Raw genomic sequence first — 23,657 nt, forward strand, 5'->3', positions numbered from 1 at the left:
TGAGTGGTTACATAACCTCTGCATATTCGCTTTCTCATTGGAAAAAAGGACAAATTCTACTTGCCATATACAATGTTGTGTGAATGTGCCCTGTAGCTGCTAAATACTATATAAAATATCATTGCTTGCTATTACTATTATGTGTAGTACTAAAATCAAATATAGCCAGGAATGAGGAAGTTCCAGTGTTAGTTCTAAGTCCTCCACCAATGCACAGCGGAGGCCACGCCGAGTCTTCCCTGGCTGTAACATGCAGATAGAGACAGCTGTCTCCAGGGACCCTGGGGCCCGCAGGGGCTGTGGAAATGGAGGTGCTGGGTGTCTGGGATGCTCTTTGGAGATCAGACCGCACAGAAGGCCTGGCCTAGGCTTGGCTACTAGGATGCGGGGCTGTACCTGCCCGCAGGCAAGAGAATCCCAGCAGGGACTCTGCTCTGTAAAGGGTTCTTGGCCTTGCTTAGGGGGCAGTCACCATAGCGACCTTCACTGTCTGTGTGGCCCTTCCCACAGCACTCTGGTGAATGATCTTATGAGATCATGTCAGCATGAGAAGGCAGCTGCAGAGGAGGGCGGAGACTGTCCCTGGCCTCCTGCCTCTTGGTCAGGTTAATAATCTCCGGTAAACCCCTTTAAAAAAATACAAAACTGTGTTTAATCCTACAAAAAAACCTAAGTGTTTGTTGTGCTGCTCTCCCTGGCTTTCAGAGGAGGACTGCAGCCTCCTCTGAACTACAGTCTTACACAGGGCAGGACTGCAGCCTCCTCTGAACTACAGTCTTACACAGGGCAGGACTGCAGGCTGGGGGACGTGGTGCTGCCGGGTAAAAGAGATGAGGCCGGTCTGGTGAGGTCCACAGCCACCAGGATCAGGCGCGGTCAGAGGCCTGGGGGCACCATAAGGAGGAGGGTTGTATGGAGTGGGAGGGTGGGGGCAGGGAGGGGGATTGGGGACAGCAGCTCCCCCACCAAAGCCTCTGCTCAACTGAGTGGTCATGTACCCCGGCCCCCAGAGTGGGTCTTCCCTGGCCGCAGAGGGAAAGTCCAGGGCCCAAGCTCTTGGCCTGCCCTGGTGCCTTGGAGCAGAAGTGACATGGGGCACTTTCATGTCCAATTCCTATTCCCCATTGCCCACCTGTGCTGCCCATGCCCACCTGTGCTGCCCATGCCCGCCTGTGCCGCCCACACCCCAGTCCTGCCTTGTCCTGCCTGGCTCAGTAAGCAGAAGCTATGAGCGCCCATCCCCATGCCCTGCAAATCCTAACGGAGGAGGAAGATCCCATCCTGGCTACTCCCCCACCCCCACAGCTTTGGGACTTAGCTTCTTGTTTTCAAAAGGGCACTGAGGCTAAGGACTGCCAGGTTCTCTGGGGAAAATGATTCTCTGGGAACAACTGTCCAATGCATGTTTCCTGATGCTACTGTGAAGTGAAGTAGGTGGTCTTTTTCTGTGACCCTCTAGAGCTCATCAGTCCCCTCATGCAATTCTTCAATCCCCCCAGCAGGTGTGTCCACCAAGAGACAGATGTGGGATGACCCACTTGGAGCCTGCATCTAGTGAGAGACAGTGTCCCCTGACGCAGTAAGATCTGTCTTTGCCAGAGTGTCAGGGGACGGCTTGATCAGCTGGAGGCAGGTGGGGGAGTCTGACCCCATCTAGAAAAAGTCCAGTTTCTTTGTGTCTTCCCCCAACCTGACCCGATGCACCTGAAGGAAAAAAGGCCTCAGCAGGGCTGTGAATCAGGCACTTTCCAGGAAGGGTAAGCCTCATTCAGCAGGCTCCCGCATTCCAGTCCAGTGAACATGCCCTTCCTTCTTGTTCAAGAGCCACGAACAATGGCCATAAGGCATCAACAATTCATGCCCTTGCTAGATTCCAGACTCACCCAGCCATGCTTCAATCAAGATTTGGCTTCCTGTCCAGCCCCCTGTAGGGAGAGATTTGCTGATCATGCCATCTTGTGTATTCTAGCCCCCGGCACAGTCACGCACAGCTAATGAACAAATTCGCATTCTCATCTGGACGTCAGGAGGCTGAACTTCAGTCGGTGGAGATGGGTGTTCCGGGAGATGGCTGTGCTGGAAATTAGGTGTCTGAACTTGCAAGAGCACCTTGCAAATGGTCTAAGCTACGTCACCTTCTGGGGTCTCTTGGAAGACAGATGACCTTCATGGAGACAGCCAACCATCACCCTTAGCTGTGTCCCCTTGAGATTTAAGTTTGTATAGCTATTTATTTATCTGCTACCACACAGAATACATATCCCTATGGGGGCAGGAAACACAGCCTTATTCATCAGTGCACAGCGGAATCTACCGGAGAGCCTACTGCACAGGAGAAGGTCAAGAATGTTTACAGAATGGGTGATTAAAAATGAATGAATGACTTCAGCATAAAGATGGCAAGTTAAAGAAATGCTTCTACTTTTGCTCCCATCCAAAAATCCCAGTAAAAACAACAGCTTTTATAAAAAAAGGATAAACCCTGAAGGGTGAGAAGAACTGGAGAGGAAACAATAGCAACTTTCTTGAAACCCAGAAAGAAGATGCATTCGACACTTGTGCAAGAAAAACAAAAAAACAAAAAAACAAAAAACAGGAACTAGCGCCATTGCCACTTCAGAATCCCAAAATGATTAGATGTCCATGACCCTGTCTACCTCTGGAAGTCGGGGGGTGAAGGAAGCAGCCAAAAGAAGAGGGGATGGGTTGAGAGTCCATTCAGGGAGCACCCTAGTTAGACCTCCTGTTCCCCTCCCTGACTCTGTCCAGACAAGAGACTTCTCCCAACCCTTCCTGGCAGAAGCCTGGAGATTTGTTCTCTGGAAAGTGGAAAACAAAGGGTCTCTTGACTGAAAAACACACAGAACCGTTAAGGATGGGCTTGTCATACCCCCCAAAGGATGACTAAGTAAACATATCCACACTAGATATCTAGACTCCCAGCTCTCTCCTCCAACTTGGTTTCAGAGGCTGGTGGTCAGGACTCAACCCTCCAAGCAGGAGATTGAAAGAGCTCATCCTGAGGATTCTGACTTTCCCCCAAGCAAAATCTGATACCAAGTGTTCCTGTAAAAAGCTCAGTCCCTGCCAGTGCACCCTCCAGGGAAGCTGACAGATGTCAAGTTCACAGGCCCAGAGCCTCCTCTTACTTGGTTATCAGGCATCTGAGGAAAGACAGAGCGAAAACACAAGCATGAAAAGGCATCTTGGAGGAAACAGAGTCTGTCCAGGGAGAAGAACGCTTCAAATAAAGAGGATGCTCCAAAAATCCTTCAGGGAATAGAAAAAAGGGGAGCCCTTGGAAATTAAAATATGATAGAAAAATAAAAATCTCAATGGAAGGGTTGAAAGAAAAAAGTTGAGGAGATCTACCAGGACATACTGCAAAAACACAAAGAGATGAAAGTAGAGAAAAAAGATGAGGAAATGAGAGGTTTCTGAGATCTGACATCTAAGTGAGAGGAATTCCAGAAGGAGAGAATAGAGAAAATAGGAAGGAGGAAATCATCAAAGAAGCATTGCAAGAAACTCACCCAGAAGGGAAGGCAATGATTAAAAGGGCTACCCAGTGTTCCGTACAGTGGAGGAAAACAGTCCCACACCAAGGCACATCATTGTGAAACTTCACACCACTACTCACTAAGAGAAGATCCGGCTAGTTTCCAGAAAGTAAAAAGAGGACCCGCAAAAGGATCAGGAATGAAACTTGCTTCGGGCTTCTAACAATATAATTGAAATGTGGAAGAAGAAGAAATTCCTCTAACATTCTGAAGAAAAACAATTTCCCATTTAGAATTCTACACATGCCCAAGCTGCCAACAGAATAGAATAGAGATCCTCTTAGATATGCAGAGTCTCAAAATTGTACCTTGCACACTCTCTTTCCTAGGAAGCAATGGTAGGACGTGTTCTTCCTAAAAAGTAAGAGAGTAAACCAAGAAAGAAACACGCATGGCATTCAGGAAACAGGGGATGCAATATGGGAGTGAGGCAAAGGAAACAGAGATGCCAGGAAGTCAGCTGTGTGCTAGGCAGAGAGGGCAACCAGGCCAGACCAAAGGGAGCAGAAGGCCCCAGGGAGATTTCTCCAGATGCAATCAGTAGGACTTCTGGTGCATCTGGACATCTTGAGAGGAGATTGAAATTGTAGGTGGAAATTTTTGCATTGAAATTGGTGATAAGGGCAGGTGTGATGGCTCACACCTGTAATCTCAGCACTTTTGGAAGCCAAGGCAGGAAAATCACTTGAGGTCGGGAGTTCGAGACCAGTCTGGCCAACACGGGGAAACCCTGTCTCTATCCAAAATACAAAAATTAACTGGGCGTGGTGGCACGTAACGCACACTTGTAATCTCAGCTCTTCAGGAGGCTGAGACAGGAGAATTGCTTGAACCCAGGAGGCAGATGTTGCAGTGAACCAAGATCACACCATTGCACTCCAGCCTGGATGACAGAGCGAGACTCTATCTCAAAAAAAAAGAAAAAAGAAATTGGCGATAAGAGCAAGGACAACTACACAAACTAAACCAAGACAATGAATTAGTACCTCCAGAGAAGACAAAACGTTGTGCAGGAAAGACAAAGCAATCTGGTTTGCTGCATGGATCAGTTATATACAAATAGAACTTTATGGACATAAAAATATTAAAACTGAGTATTCATCCAACCAAAACTGTGGCACAGCTCCCTTGCTGGATGAGAAGTGGGAAGTATGTGAGCATGTGGTGGGGACAGGGGAGGAAAGGGAGCCACGTTTCCATCTTCAGCGGTGGAAAGTTCATAGGTCGTCTCTGAAGATGGAAGCATCTAGAAGTATTACTAGAAGGGTGTCATTTAGAGACAAAAATCAAGGGGGAATAAACAGCCAAAAGAAATGAAAGTGGTGACCTCTGGAGATTGGAAGATGGTCAAAGAGGAAAACCCAACTGCTTTTGTTTCAAATTATTTAGAAGAATGTGATGCCTCAAATATAGTACTTTTTTTTTTTTTTTTTTTTTTTTTTTTTTTTTTTAGACGGAGTCTCACTCTGTCGCCCAAGCTGGAGTGCAGTGGCGCGATCTCGGCTTACTACAACCTCCTTCTCCCCGGTTCAAGGGATTCTCCTGCCTCAGCCTCCCGAGTAGCTAGGACTACAGGCATGCGCCACTACGCCCAGCTAATTTTTGTATTTTTAGTAGAGACGGGGTTGATTGGCCAGGATGGTCTCGATCTCTTGACCTCGTGTTCTGCCCGCCTCGGCCTCCCAAAGTTCTGGGATTACAGGCGTGAGCCACCGCGCCCGGCCAATATATTACTGTAATAAAACAAAAACTAAAAATCAAAATAAGTAAATACATGTGTTCTACCTAGTGTGAAATCTCTTTCAACCACTAGATGGTGCTGTTGTCCCCCTTGTGGAAACCGCACCCGGGCAGGGCAGGTGCTGGTCAGCATGTCTGTGGAGTTTCCACGAAACAGAATTAAGTAAGCTTGTTATGAAAAAAAGTTAGGAAGGAATTAACGTTGTTCATTTTCTTTCCTTGCTAAATAGGATCCCACTTCACTGAATAGGAAGAGAAACATCATTTGCCCCTAGTGGTGCAATAACTGGAAGCTCAGTGCTAGGCACGAAGCTGAGTCCTGGGGCTAAGTGCCGTGCCCTCTAGAAACAGATGTTAACTCGATACATTCAATGGTGTGGCCAGCTGTGGCAAATGCCTGTCTCAGGCACCTGGGCCTGGACTCACGAATGAGAGGAAATTCAGGAACAGGAAGCTTGTTTCAGGGAAGCTGAAGCTACCTTTGGTGCTCCCTGTGGTCAGAATTGAATGACATTCAAGGAAAAGTGAATTTGGGATTATTCAGTGACAAGTGGGAAGCTTATGCACTGGGAGAAGCCAAGGCATCAGCATGAATATCAGGCCACTTTCCCCAAAAGCATGTCTGCTTCGAGTTTTGAGATGAATAGGAGGCCTCTTTAACACGTTCTGCAAAGTCACTAATGGCAGCTTGATGGTCTGGTCAATGATTAGGGTTTTCTTTTTTTCCCATTGGCTCTATTTTCCATGACTTTTCTGGATCTGTGGTTACCTATTTCGGACCTCTGCTCTGTTGCACACAGGCTTCATGAGATAAATACTATGAAAGAAATATTCTATTAATGAGGGATTCTGGCACACTGGCCACTCAGTTTTCTTGCCACTCTTCCTTTCCAGATCATTCTGCCACCGCAGCCTGGCTGACCCCCCGTCATCCTGATCACTCCTCTATCTCCCGTTCTGTATCCTCCTCCCTCTGTCCCAGATCTGAGCATGGTTCCCAGCTCTTGACTCTTCTCCTTCTGTCTCCACCCTCCTCCAGATATCTAAATTATTTCTCAGAGTTTCAGTCTTCTCCCCTCTGTGGATGACACTCCAAAATCTCCACCCCATCCTTGACTCCCTCCTCATCTCCAGACATCCATTCCTGCCTCTTTTCAGACAACTCCACTTAGGCAATTCACCAACCTTCAGTTAGACATGCATGCAGCATGTCTAGAATCAAACTCAGCAGCTCTCCCGTCCCAGCCACCTACTCCTGCTAATTTTCTCATTCCCAACATCAGGCATGCACGCATTCAATAAACATTTACTCAGGTTTTAAAAAACAAGGTTTACACCCTTAACGAACTCGTAGATTGCAGGTAGAGGAGAGAGACAGGTCACAGAACCCCCGACACATGTGATCGGAGCTCTGTCAGAAGGAAGCAGAGGGGTCAAGGTGCCCACAGAGGAGGGGATCTCAGTGCCCCTGGAGATTCAGGGGAGCTTAGCCCAGCTCAACTCCACGCAATCCAGTTTCATTCCTCTTTCGCTTTGGGCTCCTATTGACCCTTTCTCAGCTACATCTTCTGCTTCATGCTTTTCCAAGCCCCAGTGTGCATAAGAGTCACTTGGAGATCTTGTTAAAAGGCGAATTCTCTTTGAGCAGGTGGAAGGTGGAGCCTGAGGTTCTACATTTCATACATGATCCCAGGGAGTGGCACTGTTGCCGCCAGACTGTGCAACCCACTACACATCCCAAGGTTCTTCCTTCTTTTGCCTTGTTGCAGCCTTATCACCTCAGGCCAGCGCCAGGGCCCAGCCCACAAACACTCTCCCTGCCTCTAATCCTAGACTGTGCAGTACAGTAGCCACCAGCCATAGTGCCTACTTAAATGCAAATTAATTAAAACTTAAAATTCCCTTTCTATTTACAGTAGCCACATTTCACATACGCAATGGCCACAATGCCACATTATACAGAAAAGATATCAAGCATTTTCTTCATTGCAAAACTTCCGTTGGGTGGCACTGCACAATAATCTCAGCTCCACCTAAACTAACCACAAACTGACTACCAGTCTCACCACACTGTCAGCTCCTTGAAGGCAAGTTCTGTATTTGTCTTGTCATCTTTCTCTAATTGCGGAACCTACCCCATATCCTTTCTTTCATTGGACAAATATTTATTGATCATCTCCTATGTAGCAGATGCGGTGCTTAGCACTGGGAGTAGGTGGCACCCCAAGGTGAACAAGACAAACGTGGTCCCTGTAATTGCAGAGGTCACAAAACAGGTGCTCCATAAGTCTTCATTGAAATGAAAAAATGAATGAATCATACACAGACCACCCCCAGGGAAATCTTCACACTGATTTTCATCATTCTCCCTAACTCAGAAATGTTTAATACTTGCTTTCAATATGCAGAAGAAAATCCAGATGCCACAGCTTGGGGTACGAGGCCCTTCTGAGAGGCAGAGATGCGGGGTTAGCATCTTCGTTTGTTAGGGCTGCCATAACAAAACACCACCGACTGGGTGGCTCAAACAGAAATTGATTTCCCACAGCCCTGGAAATTAGGAGTCCAAGATCAAGGTTGTCAACAAAGTTGATTTCTCCTGAGGCCTATCTGCTTCGCTTGGAGACAGCTGCCTTCTCCTAGTGTTCTCAAGGTCATTCCTCTTCTTATAAGGACACCAGTCAGATTGGATTAGGACTCACCCTAATGGTCTCAGTTTAATTAATTCTTTTTTTTATTTTTTTTAAATTTGAGATGGACTCTCACTCTGTTGCCCAGGCTGGAGTGCAGTGGCACGATCTCGGCTCACTGCAACCTCCACCTCCCAGGTTCAAGAGATTCTCCTTCCTCAGACTCCTGAGTAGCTGGGACTACAGGTATGCACCGCCACGCCCGGCTAATTTTTGTATTTTTAGTAGAGACGGGGTTTCCCCATGTTGGCCAGGCTGATCTCAAACTCCTGATCTCAGGTGATCCACCTGCCTTGGCCTCCCAAAGTATGAGATTACAGGCGTGAGCCACCTCACCAGTCCCCTTAGTTTAATTTAATCACCCTTTAAAGGCCCTGTCTCCAAATACAGTCACATTCAGAAGCACTCGGAATCAGGCCTTCACCATCTGAATTCGGGAGAGACAAAGCTCATCTCATAACAATTAGAAGTATGATCTTGGAAACTAACAAAACTGGGTTCTGAGAGCAGCTCTGAAATTCCTGCCAGTGCGAGGGGACTTGACTTGTCTGAGTCTGTTTCCTCCCCTGAGAAAGGTGCTAAAGCTACCTCCCTCCCGAGGCTGTCAAGAAAATTACAAGCAATTACTTACATGAAGCACTGAGCAGGGCTCAGCACCTAGTAGGCACTGCGTTAATTACAGCCACTGGCATCACCACTTTACTGCTCTGATCCCCCAGCAGCAACCCTTCCCTTTCCTGTGGTCCCTGAGCACCCTGAGCCTTCCCTTCTCAAGCCCTGATTCCCAGCCCAGCTCCGTGACTCCTCTCCCTCTCATCACATTCAAACCTTAGTCTCCCTTTCCTAATTCCTTCAGGCTTTCCTTCTCTGGGTAGCCTTTCGGTCAGAAGTCAGTCCCAGCTTCTCTTCTCCGAGCTGTGTTAGCATTCCTGTCAATTCCACACCAGCTCCCAACTAACACCTAGGAATTAAAATCCCACGTTAATTTGTAGGCTAACTCCTCCCTACTCACAGATATGCCACCTTCCCCATTAGATGTGAGACATTTGAGATCAAACCCACCATTATACCTTTTAGTCTCTCTCATAGCACCTATCAAAGTGTCTCAAACATAGTAGGCCTTTATCAACCAAGAGTTTGTGGACATAAAAATACTTACATACAGTTAATACTCACTAACTGAGGATGTGTAGGTGTAGGTGTAGGGGTGTGTGTGTGTGTGTGTCCATTTAGCATTTTTAAAGCTATGGGAAAGAGAAACACCAAACTCAGGTGGCTGGTCCTCTCCTGAGGGAAGAGGAGGTGATCCCATGTGGATCTGGCAGTGTTGGCCATGCCTGGTTTTGTTTTTTAAAACTGGGTGGCAGTATTATGTTAAATACGTTTATTTATTTAGTTAGTTTATTTAGTTATTTAACTAATAAATAAACGTATTTAACATAATACTGCCACCCAGTTTAAAAATATGCAAAATAATATGTCCTTACTTATAAAAAATTTGTAAAATAATATGTCCTTACTTGATAAATATCTGTAAGTAAATAAGATATCTTATTTAACATAATACTGCCACCCAGTTTTTAAAATATGCAAAATAATACGTCCTTACTTATAAAAAAATATGCAAAATATTATGTCCTTACTTGATTGATATCTGCTGTTTACGGATGAGCTTATTAACGTACACAAAGAATGTATGAAGAATTCTCCTGACATGAGAGAAAATGTTTAAAATATTTGTTTTAGAAGCTATTTAGTTGGGATTTCAGAGTATAACTCAACAAACTCCATTAATTAATATTTTATCTAACAGGAAATATTTATGAGACATTACCAGCCTCATAAATGCAAATAGAATTTCTATAAATAGGAGAAAAAATAATTTTCTGCAAGTCTCATATTCTAAAGAGAACATCTTTAATTGTGAACCCATCTCCCGCTCGATGAAAGAAGGTAAGAGAAGCAGATAAAGGGAACAGAAGAGGTGGGGCTGTACTCTAATTCACAGCGATAATACATACACATTTTCTGTTGCTTTCAAGCGCCGCCTCATCAATTTTCAGACAATGAAAGACACACTTAGCACCTTGCACGGCTCCCTGAGTAGTTCTTTTATTGCATTTCTATCCTCAAATGTTGTCCGTGCTCTTTGAGAGGCTTGGGCATGGAGAAGCTAAAGCTCCCCTAAGTTCGCAACAATCAGTCAGGACTAGAATCCCCAAATTTCTCATTTTTCAGTTCTCAGGTGAGACCTGGACACAAATTTTTCTGTCTCCTGATCCAAGGTCCCATCCCTGAGAGAATCTTTGCAAAGCAGTGTTTCCCAGAGTACCCTATATTTTGCTTTAAAGTCAGTCCAGCTCCCCCTACCCCCACCCCATAATGGCAGAAGGACTATCATGGTCTTTATACCTGATCCAAAAGCAACTGCTGCCCCAGGACAGAGCCCTCCTCAGGGCTCAGCAGAAGATTATAGTATGTGTTATCTGGACCTGAGAACTGCACAGCCAAAGCCTCTCCCAAGAACTAGGCAATTAGGGAATTAAGAACTTTCTCCTCAATAGTGTTAAGCCCTGACATCAAGCAGCGTATGGTGCAGTGCGTGAGCACCTAGGCAAGCTGAATCCCCTAGGTGGACACAGAGCTTTCTGTTAGTCAGGGCCTGTTGCAGCCACATTTAGTTATCACCCCCTCTACAGAGAGAAGAGGGGCATCCAGGAGGCCCACTCGGGCTGGACGGCTCTGTGCTCTGTCCCAGGGGAGGGTGCCTGGGCAATGGGCTGTCTGCACGCTGGTCTCCAAGGCAAGAGGACCCCCAGGCCACTATTAGAGACTAAGTTTCCCTGTCACTGTGCTTACAGGAGAGGATGGACTTGGTGCCCTCCAGTATTAGTGACACGCATTTTTCTCATTGCAATGTAATAAATCAGTTTTCTGGTCGTAGACATCATTCACTTAGCACTTGTGCTAGGTGCTGGGGACACCCCACGTTTGACCAAGCTGTGTGTGCCCCTGAGAGAGGGGGCTGGCATGGGGGGTGTTGACCCCAAAAGGCTGGGTAACAGAGAGGGCCAGAAGGAACATTACAGGATGAGAAGGGCCACCCTAAACAGACCTGTCCTCAGAGGCACCTGCCGGCCCTCCCCAGACAGCAGCCCTCCCTTTTAGCCTGCCCTGGCAGCTGCCCTTCCTAGGGCTTCCACGAATTAAAGCATACACTCTGGTCATCATCTGTCCTCAAGGCAGGGAGGAATCCACAAGCGAGGGCCGGGAGGTGGCGCGGAGGACGCCGACTCTACCCACGCCTGGGCAAGGTTGAGCTCCGTTCCCTCTGGGCTGCTCCGGCCTCCTGTCCGTGCAGGGCGCGTTTCCAGCCATCGCCGCCCAGCCACCACCGCACGCCAGGGAGAGATCTTCCGGGATGAGCAGCGAGCCCGGGGACAGCTGGCCTGGGTCCTGTCCCTGGACCTACTCCACCTGCAGCTGGCGGATCAGGCCCCCGGACCCTCACTCCACTGCGGGAGCCAGAGCCGTCGCGCGGGGGATGTAGTGCCCAGACTGTGGCTCCCCCGCCTTCCCAAAGGAATTCCCCCATCTGCTCCATCCCTCTCGGGAAACAGCGAAATGCTGCCAACCGCCAGCTTAGCGCACCGCAGAGCCACTGAGCAGCCCCACCGAGGCTCCGAGCCAAGATTTCTGCCCTAATAGTTTCTCCCTTCTTTCTGTCTGCTCCACCGCACCCACTAAATACGGGGCTCACACACGGACACGCGTGCACACGCGGCGCTCACACACAGGCATGGGGCGCTCACACGCGCGCGCGCAGGTCTCCGTCCCTGGCACCCTGCAGCAGGGGTGCAGCAGGGGTGCAGCCGGGTGCAGGGGGAGCCGGGGGAGGGCGCAGGGGGCCGCGGGGACGCGAGGGCTGGATGCCTGCTGGGCTCTCTCTCCGCCTTCCTCTTCCCTCCCAGTCCTACCAAGCTGACGGCGTCCCCGATCACATGGAGCCCCCGCCCCACCCCAGCCCGTCTCCCGCCGCCAATGCCGGTGGCCGTTCCAGTCGCGTTACTACCCAGAGATTCATCTGTACCAGGGACAGAGGGAGAGGAGAGGGAGGAGGGGACACACACACACACACACACACACACACACAGAGAGAGAGAGAGAGAGAGAGAGAGAGAGAGAGAGAGAGAGAGAGAGAGAGAGAGAGAGAGAGAGAGAGAGAGAGGAGAGAGAGAGGAGAGAGAGAGAGAGAGAGAGAGATTGCCTCCAGCAGCTGCTCTCGCTAAAGGGAGTGACCCAAGGGACCGCGAGTGAAGGAACAGGATGGCTTAAGTACCTCTGCCCACAGGACCCCACGACAGGGAGAGGTTCCAGCTACAGCTCCTCCGTGGGGTCATGGCAGGGGCTGGGGAGTCCCCTCAAAAGCCCTGAGCACCCCTGCACTGCCGCTAAGGGACACCCCAGAAGTTAGCATCAGTGGGACTCGGAAGCTCTGATCTCAACAAGTAAGTTGTCTTCTTTTCCTCCTCCATTTCTCCCCCAGCTCGAGGGTTCTGGAGGGCAGGACGACACCCTCAGGTGTCCATCGCTGGGCAGCAGGCTTTCACAGGGAACCTGCTAGATTGGTAGCCAGGGGGGATAAGGAAAAGCTTAGGGCAAGTCCCAAGTTTAGCCAGGAAATTGGAGATCTCCGTGGCTGCAGGCTGCCCTGGGCGTTGGGAGCCCAGCCATAAACACCTTAACTTCTGGCACTAGACCAGGGCTACCTGGGGGTGCCCCAGATCTCCCAGCAGTGGTTTGAGAGGCAACAGTGGCCAGGAGTGGGTGGGGTGGGGAGGACATTATTCACCTGGTAGGACTCTTCCTTCAAGTGGGAGCAGGGAGGGCCAGGGTGGGGGCGGTGCACCCCTCAGCCTTAGATCCCCAGACTAATCTTGCTTTCTCTTTTAAGTGTGGCCAAATTGGAAACACGGCCTTGTGATTTCTGCCCCTCTCGCTGCCGGAGTCACTTCCTGCATACCTCCCTATCTCCTTTTAAACAGCTTTCCAACGGTTCAGAAAGGCCAGGGGTCAAGGCTGTGGGGACAGAGGATAGGGAACAGGGAAGGGCGGCCTTGTCATTGCTCCCCTTCTCTTTAAGTCAGTGCTTCTCCCTGCAGAGCTGTTGGCCCCTGGTTTTATCTGCGCCTTCCCTCAAGCAGGGCTCTCCTGCCCCGGGGGCTGTGGAGGTCCTCAGGTCCAGCCCCCAAAGTTCTAGGGCCTACCCCAAACATCAGGGTGAGCAAGGCCAGCCCAGAACCTGTTCCAGGAGCCTTTTCAAACACCAGAAGATCAACAGGAACATTCCGAGCATTTTACTCTGCTTCAATCCTTTTAATAAGCTGAGATTATCATCCTCATTCTCCAGGTGAAAAATAGCAGCCCAGAGAGGCTGTGCAACTTGCCTCAGGTGCACAGCTCATAAAGGGAGATTCTCTCCTAGATATGACTCGAAAACATACCTTGTTTTCATAAGCCATGCTTTATCGGGCTTTCTGGTTCCCAAAGCACTTGTCCATGTGAGGAAAAGTCTAATATTTATGAAACCAAGGTGCTGAGCTAGATACGTTTACATGAGTTCATCCTGACACCAGTCCTGTGGGGCAGAGCTTATTTCTTCTGTTTTACAGATGAGAGTAAGGGTAACAGGATTCCGAGCACTAAGTGGCAGCAGCACTGTTATCTCCAAAACTCTTGTCCTCTGGCTTTACATCCAGGGTCTTTCCACTAACAAAAGCTAATTGTGAAAGCTGCTCTGGTCTTCCCATGTCCCTGCTTTTTCTCAAAGCCAGGTGTAAATCGCATCATCTGGCTGAATGAGGCCCTCAGGCTTCCTGGAATCTGAGGAATGAACAGGGCAGAGCGAATGATGTGGGAGTTAGAGGCCCATGGTTGGACTCTGGCATAAAGAGCTTGGTCCGCTTGGCTGGCATTTTAAACTATGGAGCCCACCTGAGATGGCACCATTCTGCCTAGAGGCATGAGGCCTTTAATGGGAGGCCCGGGGAACAGGGTATGTGTTTCTTGGAAGAGCAGCAGCAGGGCCACCATTGAAAGAGAAACAGCACATAGAGAACTTGCTGGCTCAGGAGGCTGAGGTGAGAGGATTACTTGAGCCCAAGAGTTCAAGACCAACTGGGGCAACATAGCAAGACCCCATCTCAAAAAGAAAAAGAGAAAGAAAGGATGGAGAATTTGCCTATACATTCCACAAAGCACAAGGATTGTCCCCAGAACAATGTTCTAGACCCAGCTCTCCAACAGAAAGGGAACCAGCCACTCAGGCGTAGCTGTTTTCTGGCCTCTCCAAAAGCTGCTAGAAACTGCTGGCATTACTCACACGCAGCATTTGGATTGAAGTAGTCTGCCTGCATTCAGCAGAAAATGAACATGCTCCATCCAGGGAGCAGTCCAGCTAGAGGAGGAGCCAAGGGTGAGGGGGTCAAAGAGAACCTGGGCCACATTCACTCTGCCCGGGGCTGTCCCCAAAGCTTAGCTGTCTTCTCTGGGATGAAGTTAGCTCTTAGTGGGATTCCCCACCATGGCTTCTCCGGAGTCAGCTGGCATGTCCTGAGCAGTGCAGAGCTCGTTGTCTGTGGCTCCAGCAGACACATGTGTGTGGCTCTGTCACAGCATTCCTCAGCCCCGCTGTCCCTGGTGCCAAGCAAGATCCCTTTGGGGCTTTCTGCAAGCACCAGACTGGGTTTCTTGTCCAGGAATCTGGGAGACTCTGAAGGCTGCTCTAGTCATCTGTGATGAAGTAAACCCCCACGGAGGGAAGAAATGACTAGAATGCCCAGTCTCTGGTTCCCACGTGCCCTCCAAATCACCTGCTTCTTCCTGCCTGCTGTGGGCGAAGCCACAAACGGGTGTGCTGTGCTTTCACGTACTTGAAAACTGCATCCACTTCTACATTGTTGTTGTTGTTGTTTTTCTGGTTCAACAACCATTCGTTTGATCACCTATCATGTGCCAGAAATCATTAATTTTTGAAAACCTTGGAATGTGATCGTTGGGGCAGGGTTATGCTTTTTGTTTAGGAGAATATTAGCAAACTTGCATTTTCTGAGCCAATACTGATTGACCATTTAGGCTGGAGGTAGAAGGATGGTGGAGAGAAGGCAGGGGTCAGGGACTCCATAGGTAGCTCAAAGGGGCTATTTTTGGATGAAAATGTTCACTGTGTGTGAGCTATAGACAGGTCACTGAGGGCTGGCAGTGTGTTCCAAGAGCGGATCCGTCATCAGATAACTGTTAAGATAGTTGTCAGACATGGAGAAATCTTTCTGGTTTTTTTTTTTTCTAAAGAAAAAACAAGAAGAATGGGAGTTCCAGTTCAGAGGAATGTAGTGAGGTATTTGAATAAGAATACCTGAGTGTATTTTTCAAAAAGACTTGTGGAGTGGCCTTCTCTGGAATTGTTTTAAAACAGAGTGGACAGCTTCCCCTTCTGACGTTCTGCCAGCCAGGGCTGGCATGAGCGGCTGCCTCTGAAGGCCCTGCCTGGGCAGCAGCAGCTTATCTAGCTCCTCCTACCTTGACATTCTGATAAGGGAGCTATTCTAGTCAGCAGGGCCCAGGATGGCGGGAACGCTTGCCAAGAGCCGTGCTAAGTTAAATGGTAGAGCCAAAGCTTTAACATGTGACCCTGGAGATCCTGGCTAGTGCTTAAACTGTTAACATCCATTATCGTTCCAGACCAGAGCAAGCTGAGGGCAAACGTCATGGATCATCTGACCAGTTGGCAGGTGGCAATGGCACTTCCTGGTCACCAGGGATCAATCAATAGGATGACCAGAGAGTTTGGGGGCAGGAAAGGGTGAGGGTGGGGGAGAAATGGAGGGGTTGGGGAGGGAAGGAGAGAGCAAACTCAGAGTCTCATTCTCATCCCCTCTGACTTGGTGGTCCGGGACTGGGTGTGCTGCCCACACTATACCTTCTCTCAGGTTTCAGGCACCCCACTTTACAATCAGGGAGGTCCAATGCTATCATCTTACGTTATTTCCTGCTGCTCAGAAAGGAAAATGGGAGTGGGGCGCAGTGCAAGAACCAACAGGACCTCAGATGCTTCCTGGAACCAAACCTGTATCTCCCCCTTAGAGTGTGCCCCCCACTCCTCTAACCCCAGGGAGGAGGGTACTGCTGAGGACTTGGTGCCTAGAGCCCGGGGCAGTGGGAGGTGCTGCTTCTGCTCCAGCAAGGGGGATTGTCCAGCAGTGCCAGCAGAAGCCATGGGTGCCAGGCCCCAGGAACTGGCCCACTGGATGTCACAGTATGAAAGCTTCCCCAGCCAAGTCAGGTTGCTTTGTGAAGTGTCCTTCTCCAGATGAACTCCCTCAGAAAATGAGTAGGGAGCTCCTATCACAGGCCAGACCTTGTGCAGGCACCTGAGTTAGACGGGGGAGGGGGCGGATCTTACACACCAGGCCTGCCGCCCGCCCGAGGAGCTCTCAGACCACTGCCTGGGGGCGGCAGAGCTGCCGGGAGAGACTCCAGCATTGGTGCTGCGTGCCCTTAGGGAAAGGCACAGGAGCCGCAGGGGTGAAGGCGGGCTGCCCTGGGGGAGCAGGGAAGGCTTCTAAGGGGGCTTGAGAAACAGGTTTGCTGGTGAAAGGGTAGAAGGGGCCCAGGGAGCGGTTTGGAGAGGAGAGAGCCAAGGCTAGACACAGGGCAGTAGGGAGGGAGGCCTGGGCCTGCGGCTGCCCCCAGCCCCGACCACCTCTCCTGCCTCTCTTTCAATGTCCCCTGACTCCTCCTAAATACTCATGCTCCGTCACATTTTATTTCCTTCTCTTCCTCTCCCTCTCTCTTTCTCAGTTTGGTTCTTTCTTCCCCTCCATTTTTGTCTTTTTTTCACTCATTCTCTTTTTTTTTTTTTTTTTTTTGAGACGGAGTCTCGCTCTGTCCCCCTGGCTGGAGTGCAGTGGCACAATCTTGGCTCACTGCAAGCTCCACCTCCCAGGTTCATGCCATTCTCCTGCCTCAGCCTCCCGAGTAGCTGAGATTACAGACGCCCGCCACCTCGCCCGGCTAATTTTTTGTATTTTCAGTAGAGACGGGATTTCACGGTGTGAGCCAGGATGGTCTCGATTTCCTGGCATTGTGATCCGCCCGCCTCGGCCTTCCAGAGTGCTGCGATTACAGGCGTGAGCCACCGCGCCCGGCCTCACTCATTCTCTTGATCATGGATGCTGTTTAGTGCATTTATGCTTCTTTAACTCCATCTCTTTACTGCAGTCATTCCTTATTTTTCCACTAAACGCTTTGATTTTGAGATCATTATACATTCACATGCAGTTTCAGAAATAATGAACAGAGATCTGCCACTCCCTTCATCCAGTTTCTCTCAGTGGTAATATTTTGCAAAACTATAGTACACCATCAAAACGAATACATAACTGATAAGAAAACAACATTTCTGTCACCAAGAGTATCTCTTATGTGGCCCTTTTATAGCCACGCCCACTTCCATCCCACCCCGCCCTCTCCTTAACCTCTGGCAATCACTTGTCTGTATTTGTCATCTCAAGAATGTTATGGAAGTAGAATTATACAGGATGTAATCTTTTGGGATTGGCCTTTTTCACTCAACAAAATTCTCTGGAGATTCATTCGGGGGTGTGCCTGTGTGCTTGTTGGGGGTGGGGGTGGGGTGTGTGTGTGTGGTTTTTTTATTGCTGAGTAGTGGGAATGTACCATAGTGGGAAGGTACCATTGCTTGTTTAACCATTCACTTACTGAATGACATCCGGGATGTTTTCACTTTGGGGCAATTATGAATAAAGTTGCTATAAACATTTGTGTACTGGTTCTTGTGTGAACATAGGTACATAGGTTTTCATGTCTCTGGGATAAATGCACAGAAGTGTAATTGATGGGTCATCTGGTAGTTGTATGTTTAGTTGTTTTTTTTTGTTCGAAGAACTCTCAAGCTGTTTTCCATTGTGACTGTGCCATTTTACACTCCCACCAACAATGTATCAGTGATCCAGTTTCTTTGCATTTTTGCCAATATTTGTTATTGTCACTATTTCTTATTTTAGCCATTCTAGTCCTATCTTGTTGGGGTTTTATTTTGCATTTCCCTGATTACTAATGCCGTTGGCCATCTTTTTTTTTTTTTTTTTTTTTTTTTTTTTGAGACAGAGCCTTGTTCTGTCGCCCAGGCTGGAGTGCAGTGGTGTGATCTCGGCTCACTGCAACCTCTGCCTCCTGAGTTCAAGTGCTTCTCTGGCCTCAGCCTCCCAAGTAACTGGGACTACAGGTGCGCGCCACCACGCCTGGCTAATTTTTGTATTTTTAGTAGAGACGAGGTTTCACCATGTTTGTCAGGCTGGTCTCAAACTCCTGACTTCAGGTGATCTGCTCACCTCAGCCTCCCAAAATGCTGGGGTTATAAGCATGAGCCACCATGCCTGGCCTGTTGACCATCTTTTTATGTGCTTATTTGCCCTCCAGATATCCTCTCACGTCTTTTGCCCATTTTCTAATTTGATTGGCTTTTGTTGTTGTTTCTGTTGAGTTTTGAGAATTTTTAAGGATATATTTTAGATACCAGTCCTTTGTCAGTCAGATATGTAATTTACAAATGTTTTCTCCTATTTTGTAATTTTGCCTTTTCATCTTAACAGAGTCTTTAAGAGCAAGTGTTTTTAATTTGATGGAAGCTTAATTGACCAGTTTTTCTTCTTATGGATTGTGCTTTTGTTGTCAAGTCTAAGAACTCTTTGCCTGCCCTAGATCTTGAAGAGTGTCTCCCATGTTTTTCCCTAGAAAGTTTTATTGTTTTATATTTAAGTTCATGATGCATTTTGAATTAACTTTGGTATAAAGTCTGAGACTTAGGTCAAGGTTCTTTTTTTTGCCTAAAAATGTGCAATTGCTCTGGCACCATTTGTTGCAAAGACTGTTTCCTCCACTGAATTCCTTTTGCACTTTTGTCAAAAATAAGTTGGGCATATTTGCAAAGGTCTATTTCTGGGTTCTCTGTTCTGTTCCATCAATCTATGTGTCTATCCTTCTGCCAATACCACATAGTCTGGATCACTGCAGTTATGTAATGAGTCTTGAACTTGTATAGACTGATTCCTTCCACTTTATTCTTTTCCAAAATTGTTTTATCTATTCTAGTTGCTTTGCCTTTTCACATAAGTTTAGAATAATTTTATCTATGTCTATAAAAAATCTTGTGATATTTTGATAGAAATTGCATTGAATCTGTATACGAATTCAGAGAGAATCAACATTTTTACTATATTGAGTCTTCCAATCCATGAATACAGTATGTTTCTCCATTTATTTGCTATTCTTCAGTTTCTCTCTTTGGCATTTTGTAATTGTCACTAATTGTGTGACCTTGGACATTAGTCTTTCAGACCTTCAGTTCTCTTTCTGTAAAACGTGTCTGGTAATACCTACCTTGAAATGCCATGGGAAAGTCAAATAAGATAGCACATGAGCAGTACCCCATGGCAAGCACCAAGACGCAGTTCCCTTCAGCTGGGTCTCTCATCTGTTCGTTCTTTCTTCTTCTTCAGCTTTCATTCTGATGCCCACATCCACTTACACTTCACTTTGTCTTTCCTTATCCTTTGCTTTTTTTTTAATCCTTCTTTCATTCTCAACTCCTTACTCTTTCTCTCTTCTTTCTTTCTTTCTCTTTCTTTCTTTCTTTCTTTTCTTTTCTTTTCTTTTTTTTTTTTTTTTTTTTTTTTTTTTTTTTTTTGAGACAGAGTGCCACTCTGTCACCCAGGCTGGAGTACAGTGGTGCAATCTCGGTTCACTGTCAACCTCTGCTGCCTGAGTTCAAGGATTCTCATACCTCAGCATCCCGAATAGCTGAGACTACAGGTGCTCACCACCACGCCCAGATAATTTTTTTGTATTTTTAGTAGAGTTGGGGTTTCACCATGTTGGCCAGGCTCTTCTCAAACTCTTGACCCCAGGTAATCCACCTGCCTCGGCCTCCCAAAATGCTGGGTTACAGGTCTGAGCCACCACTGCCGGCCTTTCCTATTTCTTTCACATTGTTTTTCTCTTATTCTCACCAGACTTTTCTGTTTCATTTCTTCTCCCACGGTATTTGTCTCTCTCCTCTTTCCTGGATCATTTAAGCATTCCATTTTTGTGGAGTTGCTCAGACATCCAGTGTGACTCCAAGGGTCACTCAACCTGAGTTCAAATCCAGATCAATCACTTACTAGATTCAGGACAGTTGACTCACCCTCCTGCACCTCAGTTTTCTCATCTATAAAATGGGGAGAACAGTATCTACCTGATACCTTTTCTGAAATGTAAAGCATTTGGAATAAAATTGGGTATATGGTACAGCCCCAGTAGGTAGCTATAATTATTGGGATTTTACCTGTTATGTCCAGTTTCCCTGGCTCTTTCTCACATTTACCTTCCCGCACCATCTGATCCTGTTCACTTGTATATGAATATATTCAAATTCTAATTACCTTGCTTTCAGGCTGTCATCTCTGTGCACTTCTACCTCATATTGCCTAATCATCACTGATAGATTGGCACCAGCCCAGGAAATCTGTCCCTTGGGTTATAGAGAGGAAACAAGTGGTTTTTCATTTTGATTTAATTATTAATCCCTTTTATTATTTAATGTGGAATACATACACTGTGGGGTTACAATGAGGAAAATGGATTATCACTGTGCGGCTCACTTTCAAAGAGATGGTAGGCTTAAAAAGGAAAAGTACCAGACAGACAGAAACAAATGTGGGGAAAAGGCAAAATTAATTAATTTGATTTCCGTGCCCTTTTCATGGCCATGATTTTTCATACATCGTCTGTGGGATCCAGGAGGGTGCATGTGGATTTTGCAAGTAAGCCACAGCTAAGTACTAAAGGGAAGGGGTGTAAGGAGTGGTGAGTGGCCCACAGCGGCTCACCAAGGAGGGCAGAAAACTACTCATCCTAAGCAAATGGGAGGCTGGTAGGTGGGAAGCTCAGTCACAAGCTCACGCGCCTGCTCCATAGGTGCAGTGCTCAATCACGGGCTTCATCTGTGATGCTAAGTTACTTGAAAGGCACTCACCTGTCACTAAGCCTTTCAAATCTATATTCCATACCTTGAATCGGGCCTGATATCTGCCCTTTAAAAAACTGCTGAATATATTTAGACTCACTTAGATATGCTGGACAGAGGGATATTTTAAATACCATCAAAATGGTCTTTTTGTCTCTGTATTTTCTCCAAAGAATTGAACTCCTCAAGCAAAATGCCAGATCTGCCTGCTCTCCTTTCAGACTAGAATTCTGCCTCCCTTTAAAAATCCTTACATGAAACACCATTTAATCCTTCTCTCTCTGCCTTTTTGTGTTTATGGTGACCTCTCAGTATTTTGGTTTCTTTAATGACAAAGTAACTGTGGAATCAGTCCACAGCATTTCTAGGGTACGTGTTTCTCTCCAGATATCAGAAAATAATGCATGAGGTTTTATTACTTCCTTAGACTTGTGGTGGGGAATCCTTCAAGGATGGAGTTGGAATAAGCAGCCCATTCTCTCCCGGTTGTCTGGGCTACCCGAGGCTCTGCAGGCCCCAAACTCACTTTCTGTTGCCCCATTTGGCACCAACCGCCCCCCTTTGTTGTGCAGCCAGAAGTCAGGACCGCCTGGCAGACCTGTTGCTAAATCTTTCAGTGTTTCTATTACGCAAAACTCCACAGTAGGTGTTTCTGTGTCTACAATGCCAGAATCCTGGGAACGAGTTAACCCAAATTAGTGTGCCCTCTGGCAAGCCCCACTATCCAACTATAAAAGGGGACTAATGTGATAGGATTCTCATGAGCCAACACCGGAGCTGGAAGAGCCCAACAGAGATGCAAACTGCCATTATTATTCCATAATAATAACTCCACATACAGGAATACCGGGATTATTTGAGACCTTATATCTGCCCTTAACCTATACCAATCCAATCCAGGGGGGCCAAGTACATCACACCAGTATTTGGCAGGATAGGATTGTTCATGATAAAATGGCAGAGATGTCAGGAACGTTAGGATTTCCACAAGTAGTATTTCTATGTCTTATATGGGAAAGAGACCCAGGGTGGTAACTCTAGAGTAACATGTAATGTGGAGCACAGGATGTGGCCAGGAGAGTCAGGGTTATGATTCAGAACCAAGATGGCTGGACTCCAATGGGTGTGCAGTAGGAGCGTGGGAAAGCGTGGGCTCTGAAGTCAGGCCGCTGTCAGTTCAAACCCAGGTTCTGCTGCTTGCGAGCCATGTTCCTCCGACAAGTTCCCTCCCTGCTCTGAATCTCAGTCTCCTGATCTGAATAATGGACATAAAACACTTATTCCACAGTGTTGCTGAGCTGATCAAGTGTGTTAACACATGTAAGGCTCCTAGTCCAGAGCAGCGCGCGCACACACACACACACGCACGTGCACACACACAGACACGCGCACGTGCACACACACAGACACGCGCACGTGCACACACACGCACACACACACACACACACGCACGTGCACACACACAGACACGCGCACGTGCACACACACGCACACACACACACAGACACACACACACGGACACACACGCGCACACACACTTCAATTCCAGAGCTGTTCTGCAAAGAAAAACCAAAAGGCAGTACAAGCTGCGCAGGCAATGAATTGACGACGTGTTTAAAGCAAAAGCAAAAAGAGTGCAAAGGCCATGGAGAATGTGGCACAGACAGGAAAGATGCTCCCTAAAGAGCTTGTCCTGGTCAGGGTGTCTCGGAGCAAAATGAGGGACAACTGAGTGACTCTGGGATCAACCTCAGTCCTGCATCCTCGTCAACACCTTAACTTTGTTCTCAACAATAATCCCACCCATGTGGGGAGCTCCCCTTCGAGGGACAGAGGCAGCCCAGAATGGAGGCACAGGATGCGCTGAGAAGGGGAGACCTGGGTGCCAGTGACAGCTCCCCAGGGATGGTCGGTGTGAGCAAGGCCGATGCAGCAGAGCCCCTCACCCGCCTGAGATGCCTCGTCCGCCTTCCCAGCAGCTCCCTTCCACGGAGCCCTTAACAGCTTGGCAATCAGAGAACATCGTGTGCACGGACAGCTCCGCGGGGATGAAGTGTCCCATCTGACACAGACTGTTCCGAGATCCGCGCTGTCCCTGCCTGGCTCTGCGTTTCACTGAAAGCCCCTTGCCCTGATTCTGGCCCTCAGTCCCCGCGCACAGCCACTGGAGACTCTAGCCACTCTGGATAATAGAGGCGGCCTTTCTGGGGCATTCTGCTTGGAGAAGAGGTGAAAGAGCTATGCAATGCGCCTGGAGCCCTGGGAGTCCATGACAGCCAGGAGCATCCTGGGCATAAAAATCAGCACCTGCGGCCTCATCCCACTCATCTCGCACAGCTCTGCAGTCCTTTCCATCCTTTCCGGGATGCCCTCACCGCTGATAATCAGCATCCATTACATCGGCGCCAGGAACCAGCTCAGGAGGCTGCCTGATCCCCCCTCCTGTCTCTCCAGCCCTCCTCTGGAAGGACTCAGAGCGCTTGCAGTCAGAAATCTCTCCCCATTGAGACCATTTTTACTGTTGGTGAACTGGAGGACTATTGCCATTGCCCAAGACGCAGTTCTCTGCAGCAGGTTTGC

At 48.0% G+C, this 23,657-nt stretch overlaps 2 protein-coding genes across 2 annotated transcripts in view; one reads left to right on the top strand and one right to left on the bottom strand.

The window, feature by feature from the left end:
• Positions 1-23,657, bottom strand: part of KCNJ1 (potassium inwardly rectifying channel subfamily J member 1) — a 67,587-nt gene that overhangs the window by 40,248 nt on the left and 3,682 nt on the right. The gene's annotated exons all lie outside the window — the stretch shown is intronic.
• KCNJ5 (potassium inwardly rectifying channel subfamily J member 5) overlaps positions 12,278-23,657 on the top strand; it is a 30,084-nt gene continuing 18,704 nt past the window's right edge. Inside the window, exon 1 of the mRNA XM_005580148.5 lies at positions 12,278-12,498. The gene's annotated coding sequence lies outside the window, so the exon portion shown is untranslated. The remainder of the gene's footprint in view (positions 12,499-23,657) is intronic.

The sequence above is a fragment of the Macaca fascicularis genome, chromosome 14, assembly GCF_037993035.2.
Source record: "Macaca fascicularis isolate 582-1 chromosome 14, T2T-MFA8v1.1".
NCBI classification, from domain to species: domain Eukaryota; kingdom Metazoa; phylum Chordata; class Mammalia; order Primates; family Cercopithecidae; genus Macaca; species Macaca fascicularis.